The sequence below is a fragment of the Eubalaena glacialis genome, chromosome 2 (assembly GCF_028564815.1).
Source record: "Eubalaena glacialis isolate mEubGla1 chromosome 2, mEubGla1.1.hap2.+ XY, whole genome shotgun sequence".
Lineage (NCBI taxonomy): Eukaryota > Metazoa > Chordata > Mammalia > Artiodactyla > Balaenidae > Eubalaena > Eubalaena glacialis.
Window position 1 is genome coordinate 34,653,938 of NC_083717.1, and position 14,909 is coordinate 34,668,846.

General features: G+C 44.5%; 1 long non-coding RNA gene across 1 annotated transcript; it reads left to right on the plus strand.

Moving 5' to 3' along the window:
* Positions 1 to 923: 923 nt before the first annotated feature.
* Positions 924 to 14,481, plus strand: LOC133084913 (uncharacterized). The gene is made up of 3 exons (XR_009699488.1): positions 924 to 1,070; positions 13,127 to 13,168; positions 14,049 to 14,481. It is a non-coding gene; the product is annotated as an uncharacterized LOC133084913 (long non-coding RNA).
* The last annotated feature ends 428 nt before the right edge of the window (positions 14,482 to 14,909 follow it).

The window sequence follows — 14,909 nt, forward strand, 5'->3', positions numbered from 1 at the left end:
AGGGTTATTCTTGTTTTAAAAAATCAAGAATGTATATTGGAGTGTGTCAGGTGCCTATTGGGGTAGTCTTATGCTTTCTCTCCTTTGATCTGTTAATATAATGTATTATATTAATAGATTTCCTAATACTGACTAGATATTTATTCCAAGGATGGGTCCACTTGGTCATTTAAAATTATTCTTCTAATGTACTGCTAAAACATATTTGCTGATTAAAAAAATACTTTAGGTCAATATCTGTAAGTACAGTTTGTCAGTGGGGAGGGATTGGAAAACTGATGGATCATGATTCACATCCAGGTGGCTGATAAATTTTGTTTGGCCTTTAATATTTCAAAATTGGAGGGTTAAACATAAAAATCCAGCTCTTCTTGAAAAACCAAGTCGATTCTGTGAACCTGAGTCTCTGTATGGAAAGACTGTCTGGGGATTGGAGTGGTGGCCACCTTTAAAGTGGACATCCTTTCCAATCCCTGCAGGACCCAGCACTCACAAGTGTGCGCTCCGTATTTTCAGTCAGTCAGTGTCACACATTTTAGTCACCTGTCTGGTCTGTGAAGTCATTTGAATTTGTGACTCCTCCGTTTTCTTTTTGTTCTGTCCTTTTCAGGTATTCATGGCTCTGGAACGGAATGATGTGTTCTTTGGAAGGGTGACAGAATTCACCTGTGCAAATATTGGGCGTTGGTGCTTATTATTAGTACCTCTTTTATTCTTTCCAGAACTTTTTCCCCTTCCCAAATTGTCTGAGCCTGTTGGCCTACCCATCATAGCTACAGTCTGAGAATAGCTCACTGTGTCCTCTGCCTTCCTGTGGCCTGAGGGCGCAGCGTGGGGAGGGAGATGTCAGTTTGTGGGCAGCCTTGCCCCAAGGCCTGGACTTGACTTTGATCTGAAATGTTTACTGGACCTTTCCAGGGCTCACTCAGCAAGCAGGAGGGTGTGCATCTGTTTCCTGGCGGTGGGAGACCCATCTTTGACCTTCACGTCATTTTCCCAACTCAGCTCTGCGCCTGGAGACTGTTTTGGCAGCCTTAGACCTCTTTCCAGCTCCACTGGCTGCCCAGGTGGTAAGTCAGGGCTCCTACTGGCAAGGGTTTTGCACATTTTCCCCAGGCTATGCAATCACCGGCTTAGGTGAAATTCACTCCAAGTTGGAGGATATTAGTGAGAATTCCCAAGCTTCTCTGCAACCCACCCAGCTTTCTCTCTTTCCCACCAGCTTGGAAGGCAGAGGAGAGAAGTTGGGATTTATGCCTAATTGCTCCAGCATCTTCCATTTTTTCCTTTTGTCATCATTTTTGGAAGTTTGCGGTTTCCAAAGTTAAGGAAACTGAGTTTGTGGAAGTTAGTGTAAAGGCAACAAATGATCATAAATGCTCTTCATGGCAGAGATGCTCCCTGCATTGGTCTGGAATCAGTGAAGGAACGTTGACTTGTAATCTATAGCGATGACTTTTAGTCATCCTGTAACCACCTGAAACAATTTGTTTAGATCAAAATTCAGCATCCAGACAAAGTGTTTTGTAAAAAAATGACTCAATTGTATAGATTCATGCCTGCTTGAGAAAGGACTCATGAGTCTCTGAGGATGGAACAGAGATGAAGGAATCTTGGATATTTACGAGATTGGACCCAGATCTTATGCTTCTGTGGCCACTATAGCCAGAAAGTACAGTTCAGGGACCAGTGACTGTATAAACATGGGCTGTGACTGCAGGGAATTGTAGTGGACATCTACTGCTTTTGTCTGCTCAGCGCTTTTCTTCATCATATGCTAACAGAACTTGACCTCCTGCCCAAAAATTTGAACACATGATCCAAGCCAGGGAAAACACAGTCCTCTTATGGGGTTTTTCAAATGGGATCTGGAAGAGAGAAGCCTGATTTTCTTAATGTCAGAGTGCTGTGGTCAATGTGAAAAGTGAATCAGAAGGGGATGAAACCAACATGAGAAGCCACGAGAGGAAACAAAGAGTTCAGGGTTCCACTAATTTCTGAAGCTGGCTCCACCCTGCCTTTCCCAGGATTTGACCATTGACTTGATAGATTCCAACTTTACTAAGCTCATTTGAATTGGGTTTGGAGAATCTGCAGAGTCCCGACTAATGGACTACTCCTTGGGGACAGATGTGAGGGGTTGCATGTAATCACAGATTTTTACTTTGGCTCCACACCTCTGAGTCCTAAAGGATTTAAGTCATTTCTTTGTCATGGAAGATGTTAGAACAGATTCTCTGAGTTAGAATTTCAATGTGACTCCTATTGCTTTAGTGAGCATGGTTTTTATTTTTGGTATTTGAATTTAAAAAATGGTAATTAAGGTGGATGCTTGAGAGAACAAGGGAGCAGATGAAGGAAGGATTCATTCAGAGTTCCCTTGCAGAGGAGGATCCCAACATGTATGAATGGTTGGCGGTGTCAGGATGCTGTGACTAGCAAGAGCCATGAGGAACTAGTCTGCTTCTCCTCAAAGCCTCTGCAAACCATCCATGGGGACCCAAGCCAGTCCTGGTCCTCATGATTGGTTGAGGAATCCCTCAAGGTCACTCGGGCTTGTTCACCTTGCCTTTTTTTCCTTGCCATGTGTATCTTTACTTGCTATTCCCCTAGATCTTAAGCCATGTGGACAGTAGAAGCTCATTTATTGAGCTTATCACCAACAGCATCGAGTCACATGACTGGGCAGGGAAGTGTGGATGTGGCACTGCCTGACAAATACTGTTTTTTTTTTTTTTTTTTTTTGGGCGCGCCACATGGCATGTGGGATCTTAGTCCCCTGACCAGGGATCGAACCGGCGTCCCCTGTATTGGAAGCATGGAGTCTTAACCACTGCACCGCCAGGGAAGTCCCACAAATACCCTTTTACTAGAGGGGATCTGGGAAGAGATTTCTTCCACTGCCTGATTCTCCTGACCCAGGAGTGGCATATGACCCTTTAGCTATTGGTAGGGAAGTAGTCATTAACCGGTAGGAAAGTCCAACCAATTTGGGGAAGGTAGAGTCATGCAGTCCCTCTTCTTTATTATTTGCATTTTTTAAAAGATTTTATTTATTTACTTATTTTATTTATTTATTTTTGACTGCGTTGGGTCTTCGTTGTTGTGCGTGGGCTTTTCTCTAGTTGCAGCGAGCAGGGGCTACTCTTCGTTACAGTGCGCGGGCTTCTCATTGCAGTGGCTTCTCTTGTTGCAGAGCACGGGCTCTAGGTGCGCGGGCTTCAGTAGTTGTGGCACTCGGGGCCTAGCTGTTCTGCGGCATGTGGGACCTTCCTGGACCAGGGCTCGAACCCATGTCTCCTGCATTGGCAGGCACATTCTTAACCACTGCGCCACCAAGGAAGTCCCTATTATTTACATTTATTTCTACCTTATCTCATTCTAAAAATACGCAATAAAAGTAGTAACAGCCACCATTTTTGAACATCCACTATATGCTAGGCCCTTTATATGTATATTACTACTCCTCATTATGGTCTTGAAGAGTTGTTTTGCAGTTGAAGAAACTGAGGCTTAAAAGTGTGAAAGCTTACCCAAAGTCTCACTGTAGGAAGTGGCAGAGCAGGGATTTGAACTCAAGTGGTCTGATTCCTAATCAGTGTTCTTTGTACTCATCCAATGGTTCTCTCCTTTGGGGAGCTTTCAAATAACCCCAGTGCCAGGGCCCCACCCCAGACCAATGCAACAGATTCTCTGGGAGGTGGGAGCAGGCACTGGTAGGTTTTTCAAGCTCTCCAGATGATTCCAATGGGCTAGCTGGGTGGAGAGCCATTGTGTTATGCCATGCTGTCCTCCCTCAATGCCATTTCCAGTTTCTCAGAGTCATCCTCATATTTTCTCTTTTCCTCATACCCCACATCCAACCCCTTAGCATGTCCTGTTGGCCTTACCTTCAAACATGTGCCTAGAATTGCATACTGCCCGCAGTTTCCACTGCTACCCTCCCGTATGCATCTTCTGGCTGGACCATTCAATTGCCTCCTTTCTGATCTTCCTGCTTTTGTCTTTGCCTTCCTCCAGGCCATTGTCAACACAGCAGCCAGAATGGTTCTTGTAATATATGTCAGATCATGCCATTCCTTGCGCAAAACCCTCTGATGGCTCCCTTCTCTTCAGAGTAAAACCCAAAGTCTTAAAAAAACAAAACAAAACAAAACCAAAAAAACCCAAAGTCTTTTCCAGAGTCTACAACATCCTTTCTGATCTGGCTCGGCTACTCTCTGACCTCAAGTCCTACCAATTCTCTTCATTACTTATTTCCCTGCAGCTAAATTGGATTCTTAGCTGGTGCTGAAATATGCCAACGGTTTTTTGTGATAGGGCCTTTGCACTTATTCTTTCCTCTGCTCAGATCAGTCTTCCTCCAGATAGCCTTGATGCTCACTGATTCAGTCCTCTTGTGCCTTTGCTCAAATGTCCCTTATCCAAGAGGCCTTCCCAGACCACCCACCTAGGATAGCTGCCTCTTACCACCTCCTTCACTCTGCATCCCCTCCCCCTACCTCATGACACCTGACACTACCTAATGCATTTATTATTGTTTTTTGCTCTGACTTTCCTCACTGGAATGTCAGTTCCATGAAAGCAAGGACTTAGTTTTGCTCATTGTCCCATCCCTAGCCCCTGAAAGTGTGCCTGTTCAATGAATATTTGTAGAATGAATGAAAAAAAAATAGAATGCAACATTTTCTTTTTGTTGTTGTTGTTGTTTGTTTGTTTGTTTATACTGTAGGTTCTTATTAGTCATCAATTTTATACACATCAGTGTATACATGTCAATCCCGATCGCCCAATTCAGCACACCACCATCCCCACCCCAACACAGTTTTCCCCCCTTGGTGTCCATATGTCTGTTCTCTACATCTGTGTCTCAACTTCTGCCCTGCAAACTGGCTCATCTGTACCATTTTTCTAGGTTCCACATACATGCGTTAATATACGATATTTGTTTTTCTCTTTCTGACTTACTTCACTCTGTATGACAGTCTCTAGATCCATCCACGTCTCAACAAATGACTCAATTTCGTTCCTTTTTATGGCTGAGTAATATTCCATTGTATATATGTACCACAACTTCTTTATCCATAGAATGCAACATTTTCTAATGCAAGAAATTAGAAGAGGAAATAAAACTAAGAAAAAGAAAATAAAGCTGTGGGTAAAGATAATGTCCAGAATATGTGCCTTATATCTTGTATATTTTGCTTGAAGGTTGAATGCAAATTTGACTTTTGGTCTCATAATCAACCAATGCAAAAAGGAAAACAGCATTAAATATCCTTAAGAAACCCAGAAGCCTGCTACACAGGTGGAACCCAGATATTCCTAATACTAAGATCTAAGACAAATGACCAATGCAGTCCTCATCAAAGGATACAGTGTGAGAAAGTGGACAATAGACCTACAATAAATACAAGGAACTTCACAAATTCTCTGAGCTAGAATTTCAGTATGACTCCTGTTGCTTGTTTGAGGGAAATGCTCTACTTGTTGTTGACAGTACTGAAATATTTACATTAAATCTTTATCTAGCTTTTTCTAGCTGCTATTTTTTCAAGATTCCCATGATATCCAGGCCTTTGTCCAATTAATCACCAAGCCCTTCTGAGCATCATGACGATGCCCTATCTTACTGCCAGAGGATTTTGGATCCTCCCCAGTGTGACCAACTGTCCTGGTTTTTCTGGAACAGAAGGGGTTATGGAGATGTGGGACTTTGGTGCTAAAACCAGAAAGCTCGGGCAAACTGGGACAAGTTGGTCAGCCTGCCTCGTTGTCTCCAGACTCTTGTCTGTGTTCTTCTCTTGTGAGGAATTCACAGAGTTAAAGAGGGGGTTACTTTGATCTCTGTGATGTGAGGTATGTGATGTAGGTAGGCAGAGTTGTTGTTTTCTTTTTCTGACCTAGAAATAAATAAAAAGAGCAGAGTTTGAAATGTGGGATAACATTCCAGAACTCATGATCAAGAGTTCAAGGAAGTGGGTAAACCGAAGGGGTTATCAGGAAGGTTTGAGGTGCAAAGGCCTAGAGGTCTGCTCCAGTTAAGGAAGACGTACAGTGCGTGGTGACCGGACAGCAGGGGAGAAACAAGGATTTAGGAAGCCAAGGAGGAGAGAACACAGGCCCCAGAAAAAGGGGCCACCAATCGGTTGTTGGTGGCCGGCTGGGGAGCTCTGGGGAAGGAAGCAAGCCTCCGTTTGAGGGCCTCCAGGCCATGGAGACATTGCCTTTCTTCCAGCTGTGAACACAGATCAGCTTAGAGAGGCCTTTTTTTTTTTTTTAATTGAAATATAATTGACATATAACATGATGTAAGTTTAAGGTATACAACATGTTGACTTGATTTGTTTATTTATTGCAACATGCTTAGCTTTAGCTATCCCCTCCATCACTTTATATCATTATTGTTTCTCTTTTTGTGGTGAGAATGATTAAGATCTAGTCTCTTAGCAACTTTGAAGTTTATAGTAGCCTGTTGACTATAATCTCTATGCTGTGCATTAGCTCTCTGGGACTTATCTATTAGTTGAAAGTTTGTGACCTTAAACACCATCTCCCCCTCGGCCCCCGACGCCCCTCTCCCCACCTCCCAGCTCCTGGTAACCACTCTTCTAGTCTCTGCTTCTCTGAGTTCGGCTTTTTTAGATTCCACATATCAATGAGATCATACAGTATTTGTCTTTCTCTTCCTGACTTATCTCACTCAGCATAATGCCCTCGAGGTCCATCTGTTTTGTTGCAAATGGCAAGATTTCCTTCTTTCTCAGGGCTGAATGATATTCCATAGTATATACATAGCACATTTTCTTTATTTACTCATCCACTGATGGACACTTAGGTTGCTCCCATGTCTTGGCAGGATGGGCAGAGGGAAAAACTGGGCTGTGAGTCATTCTCAAGAAGCCCCAGCCAACCCCACAGAGGCCTCTGAAGCTAGGAGGACTCTTCAGAGTTGTGAGTTGGGGTCAGTGACATACCTCTGCATCCGACAGTCATCAGACATGAGGAGCCCGAGGAAGGGAGTATGGCCTTGGACAAGGCAGCTGTCATCAGCCAAGCCTCTTTCAGAAGAGGGCTGACCACTGGTAGCATGTCCAGCGGCTAGGGAACTCAGTCCATCCGTCTTTAAGGGGGATCTGGGCTGCCTGTCTCAGCGTCCACTGCTTATCTTGTTATTTTTACTTTTCTTGTTAGTTGTCTTTTTATTTTACTGCCTAGAGAATCAAGCACTTTCTGCAATTTTCAAGGGGAACTGTGCCACGGATGGCTCTCTCCTCCAGCCCCTACTCATCCAGGCTTGGGGTGTTCGTATGTCTGCTGCAGATTTGATCCTCTTCCATCCTGGGAGTGCTTTTTCGCAGGTTCAACACGATTTGGCCCTATCTGAACTGTAGATTGCAAGAAAAAAAAAAAAAGACATTATTGGCATGTAAATTAATTGACTCATTCATTTGTTCCTTCATAAATATTTATTGAGCACCTACAGTGTGCCCAGGCATGGTTCCAAGAGTTGCAGATACAGTACTCAAAACTGACATTCTAGAGGGAAAGGCAGACAGCAAATGAACACACAAATATATAATATAGTGATAGATAAGGATACATTAAGTGGGAAAAAAGTCAAATCAGGTTAAAGAGAGAATGGGGGAAGTAAGGAAGGGAATATTATTTTAAATAGGGACCTTTTCTGATAAAGTGACATTTAACCAGAGACAGAAGGAAATGAAGGTGTAATAAATATGAGTCTCTGGGATAAGAGTGTTCTAGGCAGAGGACACAGCATAGGCAAAGGTCCTGAAAGCTTGGCATGTTCAAGGAACAACAGAAATATCAGTATGGCTGGAGTGGAGGGAGGGAGGGATGGAGGGAGGCATAGCAGGAGATTAGGTCACAGAGGTAGCCAGGGTCAGATCAGGTGGGGCCCCATAGATTCTCATAAGAAGTTTTGTCTTTCACCCTGATCAGGATGTGAGCCATCATTGAGTTTGAGGAGGCAAGTGAGATGATCTGACATGGGTTTTAGAAGGAGTGGAACATAGGGAGACCAGACTGGAGGCAGGGATGGCAGTCCAGGAAGACAGGAGACCCATCTGGGATGACTAATGCATCACATATAGAGCCCCAGGGCTGGATAGTCAGTATTGACTAGAGAGTCAGTATCGGTGGTAAAGGGGTCGGGACTGAACCCTGCAGCTCTCCAGCATGTAGAGGCTTGATTCACTGGATGGAATGCTGCTAAGAGCTCACCTTTCCCAAGGTACTACTGCTCATGTGGTATTTCCCAGATTAAAGCAATGTTTTTTGTCATTTCATTGAAATTTGGGGGAGTAGGAAAATTAAACACAAACTCAAATCTTGTTTTTTTTTTCTCATTAGTTGTCTATTTTATACATAGTAGTATACATATGTCAATCCCAATCTCCATTTCATCCCACGCCCCACTTCCTCTCTTGGTATCCATATGTTTGTTCTCTATGTCTGTGTCTCTATTTCTGCTTTGCAAATAAGATCATCTATACCATTTTTCTAGATTCCACATATATGCGTTAATATACAATATTTGTTTTTCTCTTTCTGGCTTACTTCACTCTGTATGACAGTCTCTAGGTCCATCCACATCTCTGCAAATGACAAAATTTCGTTCCTTTTTATGGCTGAGTAATATTCCATTGTGTATATGTACCACATCTTTATTCATTCCTTGGTCTTTCTTTTTATTGAAGTATAGTCAATTTACAATGTCAGTTTCTGTTGTACAGCAAAGTGATTCAGTAGTACATATATATATTCTTTTTCATATTCTTCTCCATTATGGTTTATTACAGGATATTGAATATATTTCCCTGTGCTATACAGTAGGACCTTGTGGTTTATCCATTCTATATATAATAGTTTGCATCTGCTAATCCCAAACTCCCACTCCATCCCTCGCCCAAACCCCTCCCCCTTGGCAACCGCAATCAAATCTTGGTCTTGACTGGGATGGTTAAATAAGATTGAAATGAATTGAATTACTTATTTTGAAGAAGGAGGTCAATGTACTGGGCTTTTCTTCTTTTCTTCAGACACTTCCAAGGATTCTACATGTCGGTTTCAAGGCTAGTCCCTCCCACAGCAATGCCTGCCTTTCCATTTGGAACGTTTACAGACTCTGCCATTCCTTCATCCTTCTGGCTGCACTTGTTCGTGGTGTGGCTGTTTTCCTTTGCTACGAACTACCTGTGCTCAATAACTCTGTTGTCCCCATCTTCACATCCCTCATGGCTGGAGGCCAGTTTCCCGTCCTCCGGGGACTCTCATTTTCTGCGAAATGTAAAATTTTCTATTCCTGAACATAATTTTTTACTTTATTAAAATACTGTCTAATCCAGTTTTTGGCAGAGGATGCTCTGGGCTGTATTTATTGGCAATATTATTATCTACTTAAGCAAAGGAGAAAGAAATCAGAGCTATTTAATGAGGTCCAAAGCCAAGGCAGTCCCTGGAGTTCCCTTTGGTCTCTGCCTTTTCAAATTACAATCGAAACTATTATTGTGTGTAAAGAGAAACAGAACACAGGATCCCTTTGAAGAAGGGAATTGCTGTGTTTCTTTTGGGACGTTGATTAGCCTCTGTCATGTGGGAGTCAAGAGCTCCCCTGTGTCCTGTCAGGTGTTAAGTTCAGCCCCTGAAGTATTTGGAAGAGTTTGTCTCTGTTTGGAAGCCGTAACTAGCCTAACTCATCCTAAGTCTGGGGCCTAGAGTCACGTTTATCCAGATCACCCCTCCTACAAGATTTCTTTGCAAAGAAGTGTTCCCATAAGATTCAATTTATTCTGTCTGGTCAAACTGCGTAGTTCCCTGGCAGGTTAAGAAAGGGGGAGAACAGAGCTTCAGGACATGGGGAAATTATAACATTAGACTTTGAGAAAGTGACTGAAACCCTCCATATACATATACATATACGTTACCTTATATTTTTGTAAAGCTCACCAGTGCTCTCCTGCCCTCACATTAGGAAATATATTGGTTTCCATTTAAGACAAAAACTGTCTGCCTTCTTGGAGAGTGAGTGGCATGTTTCATAAGAAGTCATGATTGGGACTTCCCTGGTGGTCCAGTGGTAAAGAATCTGCCTCCCAATGCAGGGGACGCGGGTTCAATCCCTGGTTGGGGAACTAAGATCCCACATGCCGCAGGGCAACTAAGCCCGCGCGCCACAACTACTGAGCTGGCGCGCCTCAAATAGAGAGAGAAAACCCGCACGCCACAACAGAGAGAAGCCCACGCACTGCAAAGAAGAGCCCGCATGCCTCAACGAAGATCCTGCGTGCCACAACTAAGACCCGACACAGCCATTAAAAAAAAAAAAGAAGTGATGATTTCTTTTGAGGAAACACCTTGATGAGATGAGGTGGAGAAAGACAAAGCCCCCTGAGCACAGCCTGGGTGGCAGGGACGAGTTGAAGGAAGCACCGAATTGCTCTGCCTGATCATGTGGGAGAAATTTGGGTTTCCTAAGTTATCCCCAGGAATAGAGAAGAGCAGGGGGGCTTATGTATACCTGCAGGATTCCTTTGTCTTGTTCTCTGCTTGAATGTACTTGGCACATAGTAGATGCTCAATAAAATGTTTGCTGACTCCACGGAAAGAAGGGGGTGATGTGAAGAACTCTTGGGGAAGGCCCTGATTGATTTCTCATAATTTAGGGTCTGGGAGCTCAAGCCATTCAACTTGAATATCAGAGGAATGAGGGACCCAGAAAAGTTGGAAAAGACTGGAATTGGAAACCTTTGGCTTACATTCATTTTACAGATATGAAAGCTAAGCTCAGAGAAATTAAATGATCTGCCTAAAGTTATTATGAAATTTGAGTAGGAGCATTAGGGCCTGACCCAAATCACCCTTCTCTGAGTTTTGTCCTGATTATTTATTGCACAGGTGGTCACCTTTTGTCTGTCCCTTCCTAGGCTCTAACTACCTTTTTTTCTTTTCCATTATGGTTTATTACAGGATATGGAATATAGTTCCCTGTGCTACACAGTAGGACCTTGTTGTTTATCCATTCTATATATAATAGTTTGCACCTGCTAATCCCAAACTCTCAATCCATTTCTCCCCTACCCCTCCTCCCCCTCGGCAACCACAAGTGTATTCTCTATGTCTGTGTGTCTGTTTCTGTTTTGTATACGTTCATTTGTGTTGTATTTTAGATTCCACTTATAATGATATCATATGGTATTTGTCTTTCTCTTTCTGACTTCTTTCACTCAGTATGATAATCTCTAAGTCCATCCATGTTGCTGCAAATGGCGTTATTTCATTCTTTTCTATGGCTGAGTAGTATTCTATTGTATATATGTACCACATCTTCTTTATCCATTTATCTGTTGATGGACATTTAGTTTGCTTCCATGTCTTGGCTATTGTAAATAGTGCTGCAATGAACATAGGGGGTGCATGTATCTTTTTGAATTATAGTTTTGTTGGGATATATGTCCAGCAGTGGAATTGCTGGATCATACGGCAACTCTATTTTTAGTTTTTTGAGGAACCTCCATATTGTTCTCCATAGTGGCTGTGCCAGTTTGAATTCCCACCAACAGTGTAGGAGGTCTAACCACTTCTTTTGGGGCCATAGTTTCACTTAATTGAAGAGTAAAAGGAAATGGAACCATGCGGTGGGTTCCAAAGTGACTGAACTATTGTGAAGGCTCTGTTCTCCAAGAAAACTGTATGTTTTAGAAGGGGGTAAGGTATCAATAAAGTCAAGTGGCCATGGATTGCCCAATGATCTATTTCAAGGGGACTCTTGGTATGAAATATAGATCCACACCAGCCCCTGCTTATGGTTCATTCGTCTCCCTTATAGTCTCTCAGTCTCAGTGACTGTTAGTGAATAATAGGTGTTATTTTCATGCCTGGTAAGTGATTCCACCAGATCTCAGGGCCGTGTCCTACCAGGAGAAAGGAACCAACATGCTTCTCAAAAAGTACATTCACTGGGGCAGTGGATAAGAAATGAGAGGAGTGAAAGTTAGCTGTGATTAGGAAGTTGCTCAGAGATATGGCCCAGAAACTATAAGGATGTAAGGATGTTGACTTGTGCAGTTGTCCCATTTGCCTCTGGCTGGGTTCTTGCTGGGTGAAGGAGCAGAGGTGGCAGACGCTTCGACTGGTACCGATTTGGGGCTCAGCAGTTCCTGATGAGCGAGCTGGTTGTGTGGCTGAGGACAGGGCTCCAGCAGGCTAAGGAAAGATGTGACGCCTAGTGGGAGCTCTCGGGGCCCCATGGTCTTGGTGGGAGAGCTGGTGGGAGAGCGGGGAGAGCTGAAGAGGAGGGAGAGAGTGGTTTGGAGTCAACCTGAGAGAAAAGAGACAAAGTTGGCGAAAGGGAGCAACTGAAGGGCGGGATGCTGGAGGGTGGGCACTGGAGAAGAGGCAGGAGGGAGGGATGGGGAGACTGGCCCAGAGAGCGAGGAATTCTGAAGTGGAAGAGGGGAGACGGTTGGAATGCTGCCAGATGGAACCCCATGGTGGATGCATTCAGATGGCAGGATGGCCAAGCAACACTGTGGGAGCACCCAGCCAGGCACTGGCCAGTGTTCAGATCCGCAGTGCATCCAGACAAAACTGTGGATTTCAGCGGCTTTTCCCATACCCTGAGGTAGCCTGAGAGAGGTGCAGAGAATAAACGTGGTTAGAAGATCAGAGAGGCTGGGACAAGATGGCAACAGGGTCCCTTTGCAGGAGCTTTTCGTGCGTGGTGCAGCCAAGCCATTTTCCTCCACCCTTACCGTGTCTGGCCTTCCTCTAGGGCCTGTTCTTTGTATTGACAGAGATGAGCATGGAAGAGCCTCCAGAGACTTTTTTTTTTTTTGGACTTGCCGAGCGGCACGTGGGATGTCAGTTCCCCGACCAGGGATTGGACCCGCACCCACTGCAGTGGAAGCGTGGGGTCTTAACCACTGGACTGCCAGAGAAGTCCCTTCAGAGACTCTTAAGATCAAGTACCCGAGGAACAGATATGGCCAAGCTGGATGATTCTTGTTCTCCAGACCTTTTGGCCAGTCATCAAACTGTCAGGAATAAAAATATCATGGATTCCAACTGGCTTCCTTTAATGGATTTTTTTTTTTTTTTTTAGGAGAGGAACAGATGCTTCACACAGCAAGAAAGAATGCTTAAGGTTGTTTGCAGGTGGAAAGAGATTTGCGTTTGGGCACTTAAGGGCACTCTTACAGAAACATTCACACATGTATGGTCCACCAAATTTTTGTTTGATGCTGACGTGGCGTCTGAGGAGGGTTTCCTGCATCACCAGGTTTCCCAGGTGTCCTCTGGGTGTTGCCCAGCTCTTCAGCTTTGCAGGGCTACTCTTTAATGTGATATCTGTCTTAGTTTGGGTTCCAGCAGAAGTCGATCCCGAGACAAGGATTTTGGTGCAGGTATTTTATTTGGGAGGTGAAGAGAGGGGCGTGGGGAAGTGGAACAGTGAAGGGAAGAAAGCCAGTGAAAGGTACTTTCTCAAGCCCATTGTCACCAAGAATGACCAAGACTGAATCCAGCAGGAGACTCTGGAAGCCAATGTAGAAACACACCTCAGAGTTATTCCCTCTACTAGGGGCAAGGGACCTGGGGTATTTATGCCCTGGCTCTCCTCACTCATTAGTTGAGGGTTATCTGAGGGGCAGGAGGGTGTACATTAATTCCCCTTGTTCTTCCATGCTGCTGCCATGTTGGTCACAAAGGCCGCAGTGACAAGAGAAAGCCCCTAGGCAAAAAACGCAGGGCTGGCACTTGGAAGTCAGCAGGTGGTTAGGGTGAAGGTCCCACCAACCTCTGCTAGGATAGCCAAAGAAAATAGCTGGCACCCTCCTTTCCCGCAGGCTGTGGGGAATCCTGTGGGAAAGTCTTGAGACCCTGGGGAGTCTCGAGGGTCCTGGCTGGGAGGAGGGATTTGTATGCTGTCAGTCACTTCTCACACCTGATGTACTTTCATGACTCTGTTTGCCAAATCTCCTGCAATGGGTGTTGTAACTGCTGTTGTCTTTGATTCGCTTTATCAGACTTATGGGACAGCTCCTTCCCCTGCATCCCTCAAGCCACGGATAACACCTGTCTCAACAAGAGCCATTTACAAAAGATGTGAGGATGATAGATGGGATCAGAGGACAGCACAGAAGAAGCAATAACTGCCCCACCATGCCCCCGCACCCCGGACCTCCTCACAACCATGTAACCCTCTAGATTCTGGACCGCTAGCTCATAGCTGGGATCCATTCTCCACAGGGATGGTTCTCTATCTTTCCTCTTCTCTACAACTTGGGGCCCCCATAGGCCCTGTCTCTTGCCTGAGGCAACAACCCCAAATTCCTTCAGTAGGTTATGCAGCTCAGTTTCTCTCTAGGCTCACCTTTCGTAGCTGAAGAAGACCCATCAAAGTGTTTTTATAAACAAAAAGAATCACCTTCTCCTTATAAAACACATAAACAAAAATGACTGAGATTGCAGCCAGCTTTTATTTATTTATTTATTTATTTATTTTTGGGTGTGTTGGGTCTTTGTTTCTGTGTGAGGGCTTTCTCTAGTTGCAGCGAGTGGGGGCCACTCTTCATCGCGGTGCGTGGGCCTCTCACTGTCGCGGCCTCTCATGTTGCGGAGCACAGGCTCCAGGCGCGCAGGCTCAGTAGTTGTGGCTCACGGGCCTAGTTGCTCCGCGGCATGTGGGATCTTCCCAGACCAGGGCTCGAACCCGTGTCCCCCGTCTCAACCACTGCGCCACCAGGGAAGCCCCGCAGCCAACTTTTAAGGCAAATTTTTCCTCCCCTGCTACAAGTGGCATGTTGCCGGGTGATGGGTACATTTTATCAATAATACTATTGCTATCCCTGGTCAACCACACCATGAAAGGCATCATCCTTCACTTT